This window comes from Palaemon carinicauda, chromosome 16, assembly GCF_036898095.1.
Source record: "Palaemon carinicauda isolate YSFRI2023 chromosome 16, ASM3689809v2, whole genome shotgun sequence".
NCBI classification, from domain to species: domain Eukaryota; kingdom Metazoa; phylum Arthropoda; class Malacostraca; order Decapoda; family Palaemonidae; genus Palaemon; species Palaemon carinicauda.
The window spans coordinates 17,350,139-17,371,911 of NC_090740.1; the positions used below are offsets into that span (position 1 = coordinate 17,350,139).

General features: G+C 36.9%; 1 protein-coding gene across 1 annotated transcript in view; it reads right to left on the reverse strand.

Moving 5' to 3' along the window:
* Positions 1 to 11,281, reverse strand: part of LOC137655668 (1-phosphatidylinositol 4,5-bisphosphate phosphodiesterase delta-4-like) — a 277,338-nt gene extending 266,057 nt beyond the window's left edge. The window contains exon 1 of the mRNA XM_068389616.1: positions 11,126 to 11,281. The gene's annotated coding sequence lies outside the window, so the exon portion shown is untranslated. The remainder of the gene's footprint in view (positions 1 to 11,125) is intronic.
* Between the last annotated feature and the right edge of the window lie 10,492 nt (positions 11,282 to 21,773).

Below are 21,773 nucleotides of genomic sequence, written 5' to 3' on the forward strand. Positions count from 1 at the left end.
ATCTAAAAGTTTTTAGCAGTCAATCTAGCACTTAAAACATCAACGATGAGCTTTTAAAAACATAATACAGTCAATTCTATTGGAAACATTGCATAATGATGCTAAACAAAATTTCGATATGCATTAATATCTAAATAGGAGTTTGTGGATTGGTAGAATATTTCATTAACTACAGTAAGCTCCAATAATTATCTCTCTCTCTCTCTCTCTCTCTCTCTCTCTCTCTCTCTCTCTCTCTCTCTCTCGTGAAACCCCACCCATTGCCAGCAGTCCTAGAACATTGTGCTTTTAGACGTCATTTTTATTGTCATGACCAACTTTGGCGAGATTCGCAATCCATCCGAACTGACCTAGAAGTGATTTAAACTCGAACTTGTCTGACACAAGTTCCATTCTCTAGTGATATGATGTTCGTGAAGTGAACCTTTGCCTAACTAAGAGTTGGAATTGTTGAAAGACAAACAGGCAAGAATGGAAATAATAATGTGGTTTCTGGAATGGTTACAAGATATCTGGAGGTTTGGATAAATGGATAAATTCCTGGAATTTACATGGTAAGAAGAACTAATTACGTGGGTTACGACCCGTCTGTTTAATAAATCCACCGAAATATATTGCAATTCCAAATTATAAAAGGGCTCAGTGCGCGGGCCAATTTTCACCACGCTAAAACTCTCTCAAAATCTACGTTTTGGTCCAATTATTATTATCATTATTAACACCTGCACCAAGGGGGTAATTTTTTCACCTCTGTCTGTTTGTTTGTCACCAACCTAACTCAAAAAGTTACGGGCGAATTTTGCTTTATTAAAAACTATTTATTTAGGCCGAATATCTCTCTCTCTCTCTCTCTCTCTCTCTCTCTCTCTCTCTCTCTCTCTCTCTCTCTCTCTCCCTGAATGTCCTTTAGGCCGATATAACTCATGTATGGTGTTTTTTATTATTATTTTACAACATCGAACCATAATTGAAACTTTTTCTTTCATCCGTGACTTGAACAAGACTAATGTCGAAATAATCTAATGTAGCTGTTAACGGAAGGAACTGTTTAGCTGCGATACTTCAATAATTTCTACATGATTTTGCATATTCGAAATCTCTCAAAGACAATAGCATCTAACCGGCAGATGCTATTGTCTTTGAGAGATTTCGCCTCGGTACTCTGATCCCGAGGTCGTTAAGAGAATCAGGACATTAATGCATCAAAATATACGGCTTATTTGAAAGCATATATATATATATATATATATATATATATATATATATATATATATATATATATATATGTATATATATATACATATTATATATATATACATATATATATATATATATATATACACAAATATATATATACATATATACAGTATATATATATATATATATATATATATATATATATATATATATATATATATATATATATTTCAAATAAGCCATATATTATAATACATTAATGTCTGGATTCTCTTAACGACCTAGTGATCAGAGTCCCGAGGCGAAATCTCTCAATGACAATAACATCTGCCGGTCAGATGCTAAATGTCCGAGAGATTTTCATACAACGTAAAGTATATGGAGGAGGAGACTTATGCATGAGACTTTCAAGGAATTGCATGATATATGTAAAGCTTACGTAACACCATAGTACTACACGCATGTGCAATATCATTGCATCCCTATGTGTCTAACCATTGAAGTGTTTATACGTACTACTACATATATACGTCAGGATTAGCTTTTTTATAAACTACCTCAAGTGGAGAACAACTCGATTTTATATCCAGTAAGAAGGTTATATTCTTTTATACATTTATAATGATTCCCTTTTGTTAATGTTCTGTCATTTATGCTTTTGTATTGTTTAAATGACGTCAGTCTGTCGTCCATCAAGCTCAAGCAAATATAGCACACAATGGAAAACTACAACTGAATTCTTTGCTTCCACCAAGAATATATATCTAACGACGAGGATGGTCCCTTAAATTGCCACAATAACAACACTTTATCACTGAGGGTAAGCACAGCATTGCCATAGTTCCGATAGCATTAATTACCCTATTTAACAGCAAAATCCTATGAAATTATGTAAACAAAGTTCTTTTATTACAAAGATCCTAACGAGTATTTTGGTGCTGAAGTTTTGTGACATGACCCCTAACACTTGAGCTGTAAGGCGTATCCGAAAAGGGGGCATACAAAAGTTAATTCTGGTTCACGAAGGACACGTCAACCTGGAAGTCAGCCATACGACGTCCTTCAGAAATCAGATATAAGTTAAGTTTCCTTGAGGGGCAGATACCTCTGTTCTCTTTGACATATCTGATCTCTATAAGTAGAGTGGCACTCGGTAGAGAGCATGCCTTCGCCACGCCAAGCAGTTTTAGTTTGGTTTTAACTCCACTACGTATTTGCACTTCGATGTTCTTCAAAATCTAAAGGTTTTATCAACATGTCCACTATGCTTCGCTGAAATTGGTTAAATAGTTTTTGCATATTTGCCATTTACTTAACATTTCATTTATTTAATTATTTTCCAAGTACTGCTGCTTACTTGTACTTTGATGTACTTTATCCAAAATGTTACATACCTGTATTCATCCTTGGCCATACCCAACAAGACCACCAAGTTTGGTAAAAATCAGCGCACTAGTTTTTGTGTAAAATTACTCAATAACATATAAACGACGATACAGGTGAACACGTACAGTTTGCGCCAATGCAATAACTTTGTGTTCAACTTAGTTGAACTAATAAAATTGTTTAAGCCTAGTGAAATTTCGTGTTTGAACTGCTTTATCGAAATGAAATGTTGAGAACACTATCATAAGACCACTGTATAGTCTCTCTGTCTATACCAAGCCTAAACTTGAATGAAACTTTGTGCCACTAAATAATTTTATAGAAACCAACTGTATAAATTGGATACGGGCTCTGTCTGTAGCAATACATAATCATCTTTTCATTTTCTTTAATAGAAAACTGTACTTTTTGGTTTCTCACGTTTTAGCAAAGGCTATTATAGTTTGAGATATATATGTGATTAAGTTATCTGTTCAATGAAACTACTAATTGATACAGCTTTATATGCAATGAGTGAAAATTTGCCAAAGTTCTATATTCTATTTCAATTTGTAATGAAATTTATATTTTTGTAAGCTATCCGTATTAAATCTTTCGACTTTTTTCGTATGAACGTTACAACCTCGAGTCTAGTCATTATTACTCTTAAAACTATTCAAGTCCTATACCTAAAAGAACTGTCATTTCAGGTAATTGATTTTCTTAATAGAACGAAAATAACGAATTTCTCTTAAGATTAGACAACTGTAAGTAGTTTAATTTCTAATATATCATGAATAAGTTTGCTTTTTCTTATGTTTGTTTGTTCAACATTACAATTTTAAAATACCTCAAAATATGTAATGTTTGTTCTGCAATTCATTTCTTTATTTATAATTAGATTTTATGCTCTTCAGATTAGAAAACTTTTTTCAAACTATGAACGTTTTTAACACTAATGATGATAACGTAATTAAAACCTTTTTTGATGCAGTACTAATTACAAGAGAAACCTTAAAATCAAATTAACATATACTGGATCAAAAGATATGAGGGTCGTCGAGTCCACGCTTGCACATGCACTTTTACCTCGGCATAAATGCATGTACACACGCACGCACAAAAACAGACTAACAAAAACGCACGCAGGAGTGATATTTGCTGAGAAATCCTTACTCGATTGCCGTTGAACTCGAGAGCTCCAAGGCCATGAGAATCAAAAAGATGTAAAGCCAAGCCCTACCCAGAGAAAACTTTCACTAGAGAGAGAGAGAGAGAGAGAGAGAGAGAGAGAGAGAGAGAGAGAGAGAGAGAGAGAAATTTCTTATGGAACTTTGGTATAAAAGGTATACAAGATATCATATGAGAATTTAGGAGTATATTATTATTATTACTAGCCAGCTACAACCATAGTTGGAAAAGCAAGATGCTATAAGCCCAAGGGCTCCAACGTACAATGAAAGTGGAACCTAAGTATTACGAGAGGAAGCATGTAATGAAGTCAGTTACTGGATAGGAACACTACAGTATTGTCAATGCATTCAATTTGGAAGATAGATAAACCACAATAGAGATTACTTTTAAGTATTGAGTATAAACAACCACACTGTAAATATATATATATATATATATATATATATATATATATATATATATATATATATATATATATACACATGTATATGTGTATATATACATATATATACACATGTATACATATGTGTGTATATATATATGTATATATGTGTATATATACATATATATACACATGTATACATAAGTGAATATATATATATATATATATATATATATATATATATATATATATATATATATATATATATATATACACGCATATATATGCAGTGTATATAATACACAAAATGAGCTATTTGGCCAGATTAAAACCATAAGTTACCTTCACACAATATAATTGTGATGAATATTATTTTGAATTCCCTGTTCCGAAACCGCATAATATTAAACAAGTCCTCACAAGAAAGAGTTCACTTTGAATACGGGAAACACTCACGTCTCACACTGCAATGCCATTAACGTCAACCTAACCCCCTTAGAACCCCGAACAATACCACGAGGAAGGTTATTATTCTCTGGGAATTTAGTTCTATTCTAAGGCCGACGATGACAACACACTCTCAGTATTTTGTTTATTTCATCCCCCGAAATACACAGAATGACGTCATCGCCCATCTCGAGCACATACCAACTTTATCGTCATAAAAAAATAATATATAAAATGACCTCAACTCTCCAAGAGCAGCGAGGCAAGGGAGATTTCACTCAGCTAGACATGTTTCGCGTTGACACTAAAAGTGATAACATACTTCCTTTGACCTTAGAGATGGAACTTTCTCCCTGGTTCGGGTTGCCGAACGATTACATCATAAAAGGAGCATCTTCTAAAGGCTCGTTAAACATCAAGCAATAGAATGACTGACAGACAATGGAACACACGATCGAAACGACCACGAGAAAGGTCTGGTGTGCTTTCTCCCTCGACAATACTGTGCTCCCACAAGCACGACCTCGAGCGATGCCCTTACATACAAGGATAGCAAAATCGAGTACAGCATTAAACAAGTTCTTTTGACCTTTATGCACATGCATACCTTTGAGGTATGCACACCGCAATGAAAGGTAAAGCACGCAACAATGTAAAGTAGAGTTATTATACTAATTAAACTTAATGGTGACACTTTGCTAGTAGTAATGCCAATTATCATGATGTCATCTGTTTTACAAAATTACGCTACAAATAGTGGGGAATGCCTTAATGTTGAATGAATAAATGATAATGATAAATCCACACCATATATATAATATATATATATATATATATATATATATATATATATATATATATATATATATATACACAGTATATATATACAGTATATATATACATATATATACAGCACATATATATATATATATATATATATATATATATATATATATATACATATACAGCATATATATATAAACACGTATACATATATACATATATATATATATATATATATATATATATATATATATATATATATATATATATATATATATGTGTGTGTGTGTGCGTGTGTGTATATAGTCAATAACCTTAATTTCTTTTTGGAATGAAAAATGACAACCATCGATGGATAAAAAAAAAACTATTCCAGGTATCGTGAATTACAATTCCGAAAGGGAAAATAATAACAACATCCCAGAGGAAATGATCGACATTTCCTGTCTGTTTTCGTGTAACTGACCCATAAAAGCACCTGGGGTTGTTCGACTCGCTTTCAGAGCCCAACACACAAGAGTCTCCTTTAGGCATGTAGGCTACCTCCCTTTCACTAGAGTAAAGATGCCTTGCAAGTTAACAATTACTTCTTACAAGTTCAGGAAGCTGAAAATTATATCTCATTTACCCAAGCGTTTATAATTGCTGGAAATCAACTGAGAAGGTCTTAGTCCAAAAAGCTATGGGCATTTAATTTGGTCATATGAAGTTACCAGTGTTTCAAAGTCATATTTCATTACCTAGTCGTATGCGTTTATAATAGCAAATCATATTGCATTACCTAGGCGCTTATAATTGCTGGAAATCAACTGAGAAGAAGGCCTGTTTTTTTCTAAAGATTCTTTTTTTTTATTATGAGTCTATGCCTTTGTAACCTTGAGTGTGTTCCCTTTCACCAGCGCCGGTCACTGAACTGTGACAGAGAGAGAGAGAGAGAGAGAGAGAGAGAGAGAGAGAGAGAGAGAGAGAGAGAGAGAGAGAGGGAGAGTTGCTTTTCCTTGTAAGCACATTTTCCTCCCACAATTCGCCCGTCACCCTGTCTTATGATCAAGCTCTTGCACTAAATCGCATCTCTGCCCTGAGACAGGGAGGTCATACCCAACACATCGCCGAAAATAAACATCGGTGTCACACGAGTTAAAATAACTAGCCAGATCATAAAATGAAGAGCGTTGTTTGGCTATAAGTGACGTCACCACGCACGCATGTATTGGTAATGTGAATGCCTCCAACGGACTTTGTGGCAGAGCAATGATTATATAACAGGTAAATGGAACGAACGGGATATATTAAATATTAAAGAATCCCTTTTATTAGCACAGCCGTGTCAAACACTATTAAAGAATCGATGACGCAAGTCTTTTAAAATGCAAAACTCTGAATGAACAAACGTGTCGGTACATAATGTAAAAAAAAAACTAAGGTGCCCACTTCCGTACAAATCTTGTTGGACGTCATAAAAAGATGAATCAATTAAATTACTCTCTATCTCTCTCTCTCTCTCTCTCTCTCTCTCTCTCTCTCTCTCTCTCTCTCTCTCTCTCTCTCTCTCTCTCTCTCTCCTCCTACATTAAAAAAAATGTTCAAGGAAACTAACATCGTCCCTTACATAAAGTAACACATTTAGTCAATGCACTCACAACCCATTCTACCAAAGTAAATCTACTGCACATACAAAATAAAATTATGAAATTATGTTTTTAATATAGAAAAATCATACTCCACCTGTCTGGAGGAGCTCGTCTCTGACTTTCTAGTTCAAATTAAAGTTGTATGAAGTGTTTATATTGGTTGCCATAATAAATAAGAAAGCTAGAGCACATTCCATTAAACTATTTATTTTTATTTTTGTAAAATAATGTATATGAGGCTCTTTGCGTCAATAGGGGTAGGAGATGATGATGAATGTATAAGTGTTCACATTGGCTATGTAGTTTTGAATAAATTATTTCGAAAATAATGTAAATCAATAAAATGTAATTGTGTTTATAAAAAAAATAAAAAATAGGAATCGTTATGCATACTGTACAAGATGAAATATTAAAGGAAATGTGTGCTATGAAAACTATACATTAAAAATACACACGAGCATTTAAACCACAGAAAAATAAAGATCTGGAGCTAAATGATAGGCTAAATCTATGCCCACTGCACGTTGAAATTGAATAAGGGGAAATGAACACGAATGTTGACAAAAATTGGTTTGAAACGAAGAACACAATCATACTTTCCTGTTGTCTTACTGTACGTAGCTCATACGCGTGGACATATCAGTTTAACTCTTATTATAAACACAGATAATGGAAAGACAACAATAAAATTGGTTGGTGGCCAGGAAAACTTTTCCAGAATACTGAAAATATAATTTTGTGAAAGTTTCGATCCAAAAAGAAAACAAATTAAGCATAGATATCTCACGTGGAAATTGACAGTGACAGCAGATGCTAAAAAAGGGAAAGGCTTCATAGAAAACCTTGAGCTGAGATAAACTATTTTTGAAAAGCCTAAATTTCACAAAGGTTCATTACTAAATTTGAAGTGGATGCATATAAACGTCGAAAGCACAGAACATCGCCTGAAGCATCCACGGAAGAAAGCAGTTTCTCTTTAGAAAACGTGCACCTGCTTCAAACATAAAAGCACTGACTGACATTTGGTTTCAATAAATTTCATGTGGAGAGAAATGAGACTTTGTTCTATCAAAATATTCATCCACCTTTCTAGTTCAAAGGTTATGGCCCGGACTGACTTCCAAACATGAGAAGAGGGAAGGCCGAATCACCAGTTTTCTGTGTTTCACGCTTCGTCGCATTCCTGATGCGCTGCCCTAACTGCCTTTCCATTTCCCTTTCCCCCAACAACTGGCGGTGACATAACATGGAGACTTGGTTAAGATGCATTTTCAGGGGTTTATAAATATGTACTTCATATATTCCTCTTCTTTGGATTTTTTTACTATCAAAACGAAAAAAAAAAAAATAACTACTAAGAAAGCTTCAAAATGTGCAAAACCGGGTGGCTACTGATAAAAGGCATTAAATTTCGGGAGAGAATAACTCCTGCACTGATCGATCTACATTGGTTACCTGTTAAGGCTAGAATTGAATTTAAGATTTGTTTGTTGACTCACAAAGCACTTACAAGTGATAAGCCTAAATATCTTCGTGATTGCTTGGTCCCCTACCCTCAAGTTACTAGGCTGCTGTAAGAGTTAAGACATGCTTATAACTCATATAGACTATTTGAAATTAGTGTGAATCATGCAATAAGAGGAAGAACTTTTTGTTATGCTGCACCGAGACTCTTCAACGACCTTCCACTTGATGTCAAGAATAGCAAAAATGTGGCAGCTTTCAAGAAAAACCTGAAGACTTATCTCTTTGGAAAGTGTTATAATAGTGATCAGAAATTTACTAAGCCTGAATACAAATGCTAGCGAAAAACTTTAAAGATACAGAGCAAAATATAAACTGGAAAGAAATTATTTTCACACACCAAGGCCCGCCTGAACAGACTCTTAGTGCCTGATGGAGGGCGAGAAATAAACCCCTAAAAGTAAAAGTAGAACGTTGTAAAATAAATGCACGCTAAAACCAATAAGTTAACCGAATGGGAAATTGGTGGTCATAACACCGGGGAACATAATAAGGACCTTTTCCCCTTTTCTGAGGTACGGCCTGCGTCCTGTGAGTCGGTATTCTCTATATTCTGGTGTGAAAATCAGTAATGCCAAATGACTTGACGGGTCATCGTTAAATCTGCACATGGGAAGATCTGACAACTTTCAATCTTTTAAAAGACTTTCACTTGGAAAGTTTGAAACAGGAATCAGCTGCAAATTTATAGGATAGACAAATTCAAAACACTTGTTACACAATTTGTAAACACGATTAAATCATCTGTCAGAACAACTTTACCCTTATTAAAAACCACAATAACCTTACAGTTTTAAAAAACTCATCAAGAGAAAATAACAAAATTTAAATGGCCCTGATCAGCGCAACAGATATTATTTACCATTTAATTCACAATAACGAAACAAACAGATCGAAACTTTTGCAATGCAATCGGAATGGACCAATCACCAGTGTCAGACAAGTTAGAGTTTAAATCATTTCTAGGTCAGTTCGGAGTCTCGCCAAAGTTGGTCATGACAATAAAATTGACGTATAAAAGCACAATGTTCTGGGACTGCTGGGGAATGGGTGGGGCTTCACGAGAGAGAGAGAGAGAGAGAGAGAGAGAGAGAGAGAGAGAGAGAGAGAGATTATTCCTCCACCCAAATCGGAAATGTCCATGAATCCTAAGGTGTCAATTTAACCCAATAACACGAATCCTTCTCATACCGGATATTTTTTAAATTGACTTGCAAAGCCAGTTGGATTGAGGATAAATGGATAGAATATGTCTATTTTTTTAATAAATATATTTTGCGCTATTTAGATGCTGTTATATGGAAATGTCAGTTCGCAGATATAGGCCTACGTGCTGTACCTGAGCCACACCTCATTTTCTGAAATCAAATTGTCAATTAGAAAACCGAGCTCAATGAAAATCATTCGGTTCTCTAATAAATAATTAAATTTCATGAAAAAAAATAAAATAAAAAAAAACCCTATGGACAGCCACAACACTTTTTAATAAGCTTAGTTTAAATAATCAAATTTCATGAAATAAAAAATCGTATGGACAGCCACAACACTTTAATAAGTCTAGTTGATTTCGTTCATGACCTGACAGTTCCATATACTAGCATAAAAATAGCTCTAAATACCTGTACAAGAATGGGCAAATTCAATCCCTTTCGAAACTTGGAGGAAACCGGTCAGCGTATCGTATCACCGAAATATTTTTAGCTTGCAGATAAGTAAAGCCTTATATTGGGATTAATTGGATAATTGTGACACCATGCTCTATATTCCCTCATTCAGGATAGAGATTTATAAACATTGAGTTATATACATTGTTCATAATAAACATGGAGTTATATACATTGTTCATCATTTATTCTTAATATGTTTATAACCCTCTACAGGATGTCCAATTCACGATTCGAAAAGAACAATGTCTTTACAGGTTGTCTGTGAGCTTCCAGGATTCTGCGTCGAAATTGATTATCCTATCCTACGAGTAACTACAGTAAATCTGCTACAGCATCCCTTCGACATCGCTCTCCATTTTGTCATTTGTAAGGATTATAACAATTCGCCAATAACTCATTTTAATCCGTATCGATTGGTACAAATGGGCATAATACTACGGTTGAGATACTGTATACCTAGACCGTGGTTAGTAGGCCTACATAACAAACAAACACACACACAAATCAAATTAAATCATAAGTTGCAATCCACGGTTTTATAGGTGGCATACAAGACTTAAAATTCCAGATATTCTTTTCAAGGGATAAAATCGTCGTAATCAATATCATTAAATATTAAATGACTATTCCTGCTGAAATCTTCAAATTGTATCTTCGTTCCAAAAATGCAAGCTTTCTTTTCCTTTGTAATTGAGATTTCGCTAGTTGATATAGCAGGCTAATATGAATAAACAGATACGACGATAATTGAGGACTCTCTGTATAGGTATAATTTGTTTGAAAATATGGTGGTTCATTTTGTGTAGGCTACATAAATGACACCTCTCGAGATTAACTAATGGTAAATGGCAATAAATGTAATTACGTTCTATTACTAACCACGTAGAACCATGCCCATTCATCGCTGATGCATGACAACCTAATAGCGTACTTACCGAATTACAATGTTAAGGCTGGAACACACACGTCCTATTCACCGCGCACAAGTTATTCACACGACTGCTAACGCTAGACTGGCTTGCGTTGTGGGATTCGGGTCTCGGCCGGACTCGTGTCTCGAACTGACTGTCAGCCGGGTCCTCTCGACTCGAGTCTCGGTTCTTTTCTTGTTTTCTCGTACTTGGGCAAAGACAGTAAAGGGAAAGACAGGGAAGCTTACCTATAAAGAAAGGAAAAAAAAAGGGTCCGGATTAGCGCCATCTATTGCCAACAGGCCCAACTATTTAGCTAAAAAAGAAAAAAAATCTACGGGATTTGGCATTTCGGAGGGTTCATAATGTTACTATATTACTATTACTGTTACCATTATTAGGTAGTAAGTTGGCTACCTGTTGAGATAGTACCGCTAGAGAGTTATGGGGTCCTTTGACTAGCCAGTCAGTACTACATTGGATCCTTCTCTCTGGTTATGGTGCACTTTCCTTTTGCCTACACACACACCGAATAGTCTGGCCTATTCTTTACAGAATTTCAACTGTCCTCATACACCTAACAACATTGAGATTACCAAACAATTGTTCTTTACCCAAGGGGTTAATTACTGCGCTGTAAGGGTTCAGTGGCTACTTTCCTCTTGGTAAGGGTAGAAGAGACTCTTTACCTATGGTAAGCAGCTCTTCTAAGAGGACACTCAAAAATTAAACCATTGTTCTCTAGTCTTGGGTAGTGCCACAGCCTCTGTACCATGGTCTTCCACCGTTCTTGCGTTAAAGTTCTCTTGCTTGAGGGTACACTCGAGCACACTATTCTATCTAATTTCGCCTCCTCATGTTTTGTTAAAGTTTTTATAGTTTATATAGGAAATATTTATTTTGGTGTTGTTGCTGTTCTTGAAATATTTACTTTTTCCTTCTTTCCTTTCCTTACTGGGCTATTTTCCCTGTTGGGGCCCCTAGGCTTACAGCATCCTGTTTTTCCAATTAGGGTTGTAGCTTAGCAAATAATAATAATAATAATAATAATAATAATAAAATAATAATAATAATGATAATATAAGTTATCCAATAATTGGTCTATTATTTTTCATTTGGCGATTTTCCTTATATTTGCATTAAATCGTATTGATCGTTAAACTACCTATATTCATTTCATACTCATGCTGTAAGAAATGACTACATAAGGGGGTCGACAAAGGTGGTGGAAATATCAAAGAAAGTGCAGGAAGGGAGGCTGAGATGGTATGGACACCTGATGAGGAGAGATGAGGACCACGTTGGGAGACATACTATGGAGATGGAGGTTCAGGGAAGAAGAAGAAGAGGGAGACCAAGAAAGAGATGGAGGGACTGTGTCAGAGGAGACCTACAGGAGAAGGGGATTGAGGAGGCAGAAGCGCAGAATAGAAAAAGATGGAAACGGCTCATCCGCAACGGCGACCCCATATAAAAATGGGAACCAGCTGGGAAGAAGAAGACTCATGCTGTATAGCTTGTTGCTCGTTCATTTTTTTCCTCATGAGCAGAGCATCCTTTTCCTATACAAAAGACGACTAGTTAATGCAAAATTTAATATGTATACGTATTATTTGTTACTATTATTAAACACACGACTGCATTTATCACTTTCAGAAAATGGCTAATCTTAAAACTTTACACACATCTATAAAATGCAAGTTAAGGTTAGGCTGTGTATTGCATGTATATATAATCACATACGTACATATACCAAGGCACTTCCCCCAATTTTGGGGGGTAGCCGACATCAACAAATGAAACAAAAACAAAAAAGGGACCTCTACTCTCTACGTTCCTCCCAGCCTGACAAGGGACTCAACCGCATCAGAAATAGGACCTGTGTCTAAGACTAAACAAGGAGGGAAGAATATTAGTGATAGCTGGTCTAATATTGTCTTATGCTTTTCAAGTCATATTTTTCTCAAGCCATATCTGGAGATATGGTCAGAAAATACGCTTTGATTTTTTATGCATTTAATGTGATTTTTGTTTCTAAAGCTACGAGTTTGTGCTTCCATAAGTAAAATAAGGCCCTTTCGAAGCGGTCTTAGCCTCTATTAGACCCAGTTTCAATGTATAATCTCGGACTTTGATAAATCACACATGTTCTGCAAGTTATAACCATATATGCATTCAATCTACAACCTTGCTTTAACTTTGATGTGATAAATGCGAGAAAAAATCTACAACCTTGCTTTAACTTTGATGTGATAAATGCTAGAAAAAATGCATCATTTAACGATACTTTATTCTTTAGAGGCAATATATTCAACAAACGCTACTTGTTTTACATATGGTGACGACATTGCACGTCTTGTTTTGAAGACTGGAGTCAGTGTTACCAGAATGTGAGATCTCAAATTCCCCTGAGAAGAAAGGAAATACAACACGAGTTAAAATCAAAATAGAAAAAAAACATTCTTATTTAATGTTAAATTATGATTTATTCATGGTGTAGTATAGATCTCTCTCTCTCTCTCTCTCTCTCTCTCTCTCTCTCTCTCTCTCTCTCTCTCATTAACCCTCCTTTTAAGGTTTACGTATCTTACTCACACTTTTCCCGAACGGCCGTCATTTGATATTTTTTCATTAAATTCTGGATTGAATTATGTAATTCTTAACATACACTTAACGACATGCTAAAATAGATTTTTGTATTTCAATTATTACGCAAATATCAACCACAATGGCATTTAATGCCGAATTCTATCTTGGGAATATATATCTACTGGAATTCATTTATGGTAATAAATGAATTTCAGTGGATATATATTCCCAAGATAGAATTCGGTATAAAGGCCATTGCGGTTGTTATTTACAATGATTGAAATCACGTGTGTCAGTGATATATATTCATTCAATTATCATATTTACCTTATTTCAAGTTCCTATGCGGATTATCCTACAAAATGACACTTGGAATAACCTCCATTCACTTTACAGGCCTTTAAATATATTCGATCTAACTTCCTTATTAAATTTTCCAATTTTCGTCCCAGACATAAAAAAACCTGCACTGTCGAATGCTCTTTTTCTCGAGATCTCCCTACCTCCTACCTATACCACAGCAAGAGCCTGCCTCCTCCCAGGCCTGCCGAAGGCATGATCTGATATTCCCAAACCTTTCCCTTCCTGGCACAATATGCTTTCGTGTTCTATTCTGGATTTCGGTTTCAGGTCACCATCAGTCAACTCCAGTTTACAAGGTCTATTTCTTATGTACTTGTTACTCTGACATTGAACTTACTGTACGAAACGCCAGTTAGGTGTTAACTGAAGGGTGAAGTGAATCCATCTAAACTTTATTAAACAGGCACTGGGCTTAAATAACAGGACTTGCAAGCAAGAACGTCACAAAAATCAAATAAAATTAAACACGACCTACCAGGTTTATTGTTACATTCAACTGTCGTACACGACATAGATTATGCAAATCTACTCAAAAGGGTTGAAGGAGGCTGGGTAAAAAAGTTGGAGTCCTTGCAGTGGGTCATTAAAATTGCTTTGAGGGTACAATGAAAATGTTCAACCATTTCGTTGGCAGCAGGTTTATTAGCGGTTGTGTGATGTAGGGGGATTCCCCGGAGATTCGCTAATGAGGTCCACAAGTCTGAAGTAATATGCTCAGGGATGCCAAATCTCTCTATCCATCATGAGAGTAAGGCAGATGTACATGAGGCGGATGCTGCAGTTTCCATGGGAATGGCTTCAGGCCAACGAGTGGAGCAGTCAATGACGGTAAACAGGTAACAATGTCCTTGGGATGTGGGTAGGGGACCTACTACGTCGGCGTGAATGCGGACCAAAACGACGGTGAGGTTAAGGATAGGTACCCACTCCTGAGTCCGTGTGTCGCTGTACTTTTGAAGTTTGGCATGAAGTACAGGCGCGGACCAAATCCTCAGCATCCTTACTAATGCCATGCCAAATAAATTTTGTCTTCAGTAACTGTGTAGTAGATTAGTGCAAAGATGTGAAAGGCCATGAATGAAATTCAACACCTGTTGGGGCATGGGAGCAGGTATCCATGGTGTAGGTATACCAGTACCGATGTCACAGAGAAAGGTGGCACTGGAATTGCCGAAGGGGATGTCTTCCCAATGAGGGATGTACAGGATGTCCTACATGCTTGGTACTATGGTTCTTTATATAGGGGATCCGCCAAGGTGTTGTAATCCAATCCCGGGTGAATGGCCGCCAATGTGTTTCTTGATAGGGCATCGGCAACAGGATTCATTTTCCCAGGGATGTGTTGAGGGGGGCAATTGTATTCAGCCATGGCAGAGAGATGTGGGCGTTGATGGGCGGACCAGCCATCGAACTGTTGAGTGAAGGCGTGCACAAGAGGCATGTGGTACGTGTGAATGACAAAGGGAGTGCCTTCTAAGAAGTAGTGAAAGTGACAGACCGCCAAGTGGACCGCTAGCAATTCGACGTCAAAGGTAGAGTATCCGGGTTACTCCTTGGGCAGTTTTCTACTGAAGAAGGCTAATGTGCAGGCCGAGCCATTAACCACCTGCTCGAGTACTGCACCAAGAGAGATGTCACTGGTATTAGTGGAAAGAAGGAGAGGTGCAAGTGGCACAGGAAAAGTGAGATCAACAGCAGTTAATAAGGCATTCTTTGTGTTGCTGAAGGCCGCTTCTTAAAGGGAACACAACTTTCAGGTCTTTTGACTTGCTCTCAAGAGAGGCATAGAGGGAGGCAAGAGTAGCAGAGATGACTGGTAGGAAACAGTGATAATAGTTGATTAGGCACAAGAATTCTTGCAGTGCTTTGACGGTTGATGGTGTGGTGAATTTCTGAATGGCTGCTACCTTCTGAGGAAAGGGGTGGACTCCTCCAGGAGTGATGCAGTGCCCTTAAAATCTTCTTAGGAAAGGGGTGGACTCCTCCAGGAGTGATGCAGTGCCCTTAAAATGATACTTCATTGGCAACAATGGTACACTTGTTGTACCAGACTATATGGCCGTTCTGTTGTAGGTGGTCGAGCACAATGCATAAGTGACGGAGGTGTTGCTCTTTGGAGGAAGAGAACACGAGTATGTTGTCCACACGGGTGGGGACCTCCCCTAAGATGCCGTCCATGAGACATTGAAAAGTGTCGCTGGCATTATGAAGGCAAAAACAGAAGTAATTCAAGGTGTAGGTACCAAAGAGGGGGGGATGTAGTTTTTGGGATGTCTTCTGGGTTCATGGGCACCTAATAATACCCCCTTCAAGAGGTCAAGCATGGAGAAAACTTTCGTTTTGTGCAAGTAGGTCACATCAGCGATGTTTGGGAGATGGTTGTGACCCTATTCTGTCTGCATGTCCAGGCACCTGTAATCCTCACAAGGACACAAAGAGCCATCTATCTTCAAGCCGTTGCGCAAGGGTGATGACCATGGGATTGAGGCCTTTTGGCAAAGGCACATTTCTTCCATTTCAGTGAACATTTGTTTAGGGGCTGCCAAACTATCTGGTGCCAGATGCCTAAATCTGGCAAACACTGGGGACCTCGTCGTCTTGATATGGTGATAAATACCATGATTGGCGGGAACTGTGGGTTTTTGACGAAGTTCTGGATGGAAATCTTCCGGGTACAACTTGAGAAGATGGCCGTAGGTATCCATGGGTGTGCTGATATGGAGAGCAAAGTCGAAGCAGCCAGGTTGGAGAGGTGTTGAGGAGTATAAATCCGAACTGACTAACTGACGGGGAGCGACATCAACCAGGGGGTGGAAATGTGGGAGGAAATACACACTAAGGATTGGCAATGTGATGCCAGTAACGAGACGGTTTCATAACAGTGGGTGGGTATCGTAGATCATTTGGCAACTACTAGGCGGATGTCGGCAAACTTAGACAGACTACGTCATGTCCTGGAGTGGCCTTGGCAGAGGAGAATGGCAAGCACCCATGTCTACCAAAAATGGCACGTCCGTACCTGCATCATGTAAAAAGAAAAGATTAGTAACAGAGGAGGCCACCACCGCAAGCGATGGCTTACTTACATGTTTTTTGGCCACTGACAACCATTCTGACTTTTCTTTGCAGCAGCCCTGAATCTGGAGTAGTAGTGGCATGACTGCGGCCAATGGGTATCACTAAGTGGCTGGAGAGGTTGTTGGTTAGGGTATAAGCAAGGGTTGGTATATGTGGGTGGTGGGCGGATTTGTCGCTGTTCCGGCATGGAACGGGATGGGCATCTGTGTCCTACCACATTCACATCGAATAGTTGTCCACTTCATCAGGAGTGTAGGCATTGATGGAAGTCTTGAAGGTGGTGAAGTGGCTGTCCATAAGGGCATCGATTTTGGTTATCAGGTCCTTCATGGGCAAAATACCGGCATCAGGGATGGCAATGCGTACAGGTTCAGGTAGGCGCCATACCCAATGGGCACTAAGTAGATTCACTTCACAAGAAGTGCCGGCTGTCGCATGTTGAAGGCGAGGGATACTGGTCATTTCCCTGAGGGCGAGCGAAGCCTTTCAGTACCCCAACGGTTGTTGAGAGAGCTGAAAAAGTTTGGCTATATAGGCGGATGGTGATGGTACTTACTACGCCAGGAGGTATGTTTTGAGGGTACTGTATGCTATTAAGATGTCCACTTGTTTACAGGGCCAATCTAATATTTCCAGGAAATTGGTAATCCCAAAGGGCACGAAGTAGATTCACTTCACGAGAAGAGCCATCTGCGGCATGTTTCAGGTGAGCGATACTGGTCACTTCCCTGAGGGCAAGAGAAGCCTTTCAGTACCCCAACGGTTATTGAGAGAGCTGAAAAAGTTTGGCTATACAGGCGGCTGGTGATGGTGGGTACTACTCCAGGAGGTATACTTTGAGGGCATTGTACGCTATTGGAGTGTCCTCTTGGTCGTAAGGCCAATCTGATATTTCTGGGAGAGTGCTAATCTCAAAGGGCGCGAAGTAGATTAACTTCATGAGGAAAGCCATCTGGGGCATGTTGCAGGCGAGCAATTATTATTATTATTACCCAAGCAACATCCGTAGTTGGAAAAGCAGAATGCTACAAGCCCCAAAGCTCCAAAGTAGCAAAGTGAGGAAAGGATATAGAGAAGTAACAAATAAACTACTGTTTTGTCATGTGTAGATTAAATTTATATTTTATGTTATAGGACCTGTAAGAAAGGTTTATTTTGAAATATTAGAATCTAATGTTGAGTTTCAAATATTGTAAAGATTTGTATATCATAGATATTATTATATTCTAAAATAAGAGCTTCTGGTAATTTCTCGAAATTTATCGACGACTTCAGCCTTGATTATTGCTTGATATAGTATGTCCTGAACTTTCTGGAGTCTTATAGAGAATGTCTGTTGAGTATATAAAGGATAATGATCGATGCGTTTGAGTACTTACAGACAGTCTTGCTTCGTTCTTCTCTAAATTAAAACTGTTCCTGTGAAGACAAATTGTGAGACCTTTTGTGACGGGTTATTTTCTTCCATTGTTACATGATGCTCCTGATATAAAAGTTAACAAGGAAATTTTGGAAGGAAGGATATCATCAGATGATGTGTTCCTGATTATCATCTTTTACATTTGAACTGCATTCTGGAAACTTGTTATGAGAATTTGCCTCTGACCGGAATTTGTCGACTTTTCGCCATCCGAGTCACAAATCATAGAGACTTTTAAACCACAGGCCTGTATTACGATATTAATTTCTGTAACTTATTATTAATCGGTTACATGCGTATTTTATGATTCTAGAATATACTGATATACATGAAATTGAGACAAGTGAGAAGGATAAGAACGAATTGTGGAGAGCATAAAAGAAGAACCTGGAGGAAGTTTGGGTTAGGATTAATGAAACAGGGAGAAAGACCAGCTGTGGATTTTATATGATTCCATGAAGGGTCATGCAGGAAGCAAGAGTGTTTGGTTGAATAAAAGCATAGAAAGGGGGAATAGAATTAGCAAAAGATCTATCAATAGGGAAAAAAGATTGAGTAGCTATATTATACTGCAGAAGAGGAGAACAGGGGACCCATTGATGATGGATGTGGTAGCCAAAAATGAAATGAAAGAAAACATGGGCAGTAATAAAAACACAGGGGAAGGTGCACCTGTGTAGGTGTATGAAGCAACCGCAGTTTAGTGATGAATGGGGCCGTGTGTGACTAGTGTTATTGTTCTCTGGAGCCACCCCATGCAAGGATAGATTACTTAATGTTGATGAATATATATATATATATATATATATATATAAATGTATATATATACAGTATATATATATATATATATATATATATATATATATATATATATATATATATATATATATATATACACTGTAGGAATGACTTAGTAAGAGGAACAACAAAGGTTACAGAGGTGTCAAAGTAAAATCAAATAAGAAAGACTCCATTGGTTTGGGCACGTAATGAGAAGAGACCAAGAGTATGTTGGGAGGAGGTTGTTGGAGATGGATGTTCCAGGTAGGAGGGGGAGGGGGGGGGGGAGACCAAAGAGAAGGTGGATGGAGAGTGTAACAGCAGATATGGAGGAAAAGGATCTCACAGTGGAGGACATTGGAGACAGAAGAAATTCGCTTTCGAGAAATAGCGACCTTGCATAGCGGGAAAAGCTTTAGTCGAAGAGGAAGTATATATATATATATATATATATATATATATATATATATATATATATATATATATATATATATATATATATATATATATATATACTGTATATGTATGTATGTATATAATATATATTATATTATTACCACATAAGATTTTAAATGTATTCAAGTATCTTAAAAGTGTTACAGCGTTCATTTATATCTAGTTAGCCCATTTCATGACTTACAAATTGTGATTAGAAATTAGTTTAACGCTTTATTGAGAACAGTTTTATCAAATAAATAATTTTTCGTGCACAAACATACGCAGATCCACTTATCAAGGTATCTAGAGGATTTAGCAATAAAGAAAATAACACATGACCCCTAATCACTACTGTAGATGTGACCTTGACCCTGATATTTCACGTCAACATTTTAATAATTTCTTCGCAAGGCAAATAAAAAAACTCACCTGCTGAAAGATGACAGGAAGAGAGAAAAATACAGGAAAGCTAATTACAGAGTAATTATTTTTCACAAACAAACAGGATTGTAAATAGTTAGGGAATTTTAATTGTTATGTAAAAGGTTTGAAACAATAGAAGCCATAAAATGTCCACGAGCGTTTCGTGAGAAGTGCAGTGATATTACTTTAAGATACGAAACCTAAACATTTTGAATATACTGTTCTTGTTCTAGACGCACACCTACAGGCTCAAAATATGATGATGACGCTCTAATTGCAGATCGTAAAATAACCTTGTATCATAAGAAACCGATGTGGGATAATTACCTTTCATCATCACGCATTATAGCCTACAGTAATGACGAAATGGGTAAAAAATTTTAAACGTACAGGTCACAACACATGCTTAAAATTATTTGCATTCTGTAATTGAAAAGCATCAAAATAAACCTTTCAATTGATCTCTCAAAATTTAGAAGTACAGTTTCCATGAATAACACAATGATAATTTATCAATATTCAAGGAAACTTTGGACGAATGTTTTGCAAAAAAAATGTATCCTTATTCACAATTTGAATGATCCAGAAAAAAAGTAGGATACGACAAATGTCCTAAGGCTAAGCACACGCAGTGAGATGCAAAATCCCTCAAGATCCGTTGCAGCCCAAAAGATTCCTGTCATCTGTAAGCGTTCACAGTGTTCACCTTCAATGTTCGTCGTTTGGCCATAAGCAGCATACCATGACAAATGTTGATTGTTCTTAAGAGAACAGAGTGTAAATTACGAGAGCAAGGCAAGATGCAAATAATAACCACGCTCATACTAAGAAATTTGCTTCGTGAAGTAAATTATAGGACTACAGAAAAGAGAAACACGACACCAAGCAAACAGGTGTATGATGATGACGTAGTCAGATTGAATAAGAGTAAAAGTAATGTTTGAACCAAAAAAATCTAGAGGAACAAATTCGAAAAGTAGTTGTGATAAAAACAAATAGATAAAGATGATATTCAGTCTAAAACATTTCCATCATAAAGACCCAAATATAGTTCCTGGTTACACCGACCTTCCCTTTGAGCGCCATCTAAGAAATTATTAATTAAAGATTTAAAAAAAAAATCGAACATGCAAATATCCATCTCAAACCTGATTATTATTATTATTATTATTATTAAATGCTAAGCTACAACCCTAGTTGGAAAAGCAGGATGCTATAAGCCCAGGGGCCCCAACAGGGAAAATAGCCCAGTGAGGAAAGGAAATAAAGAAAAGTAAAATATTTTAAGTATAGTAACATTAAAAAAAAATATTTCCTATAAAAACTATAAAAAAACTTTAACAAAAAAAGTGTACCCTCAAGCACTTAAAACGCAGCACCAGATGAAATGACACAAGGTTTATGTACCGCCATTGAAAATAAGCAGGCGTTGAAAGTAAAGGTCAAATGGGTCATGACAACAAGTGCTTCATTACAGCTTACCTAAATTGATTGACTGGATGCATCATTTCACAGGCTGCATTATCATCGTTGCATAAATATTAAGCCCTTGATAAAAGAAAGGGAAATCTTTATTTTGTA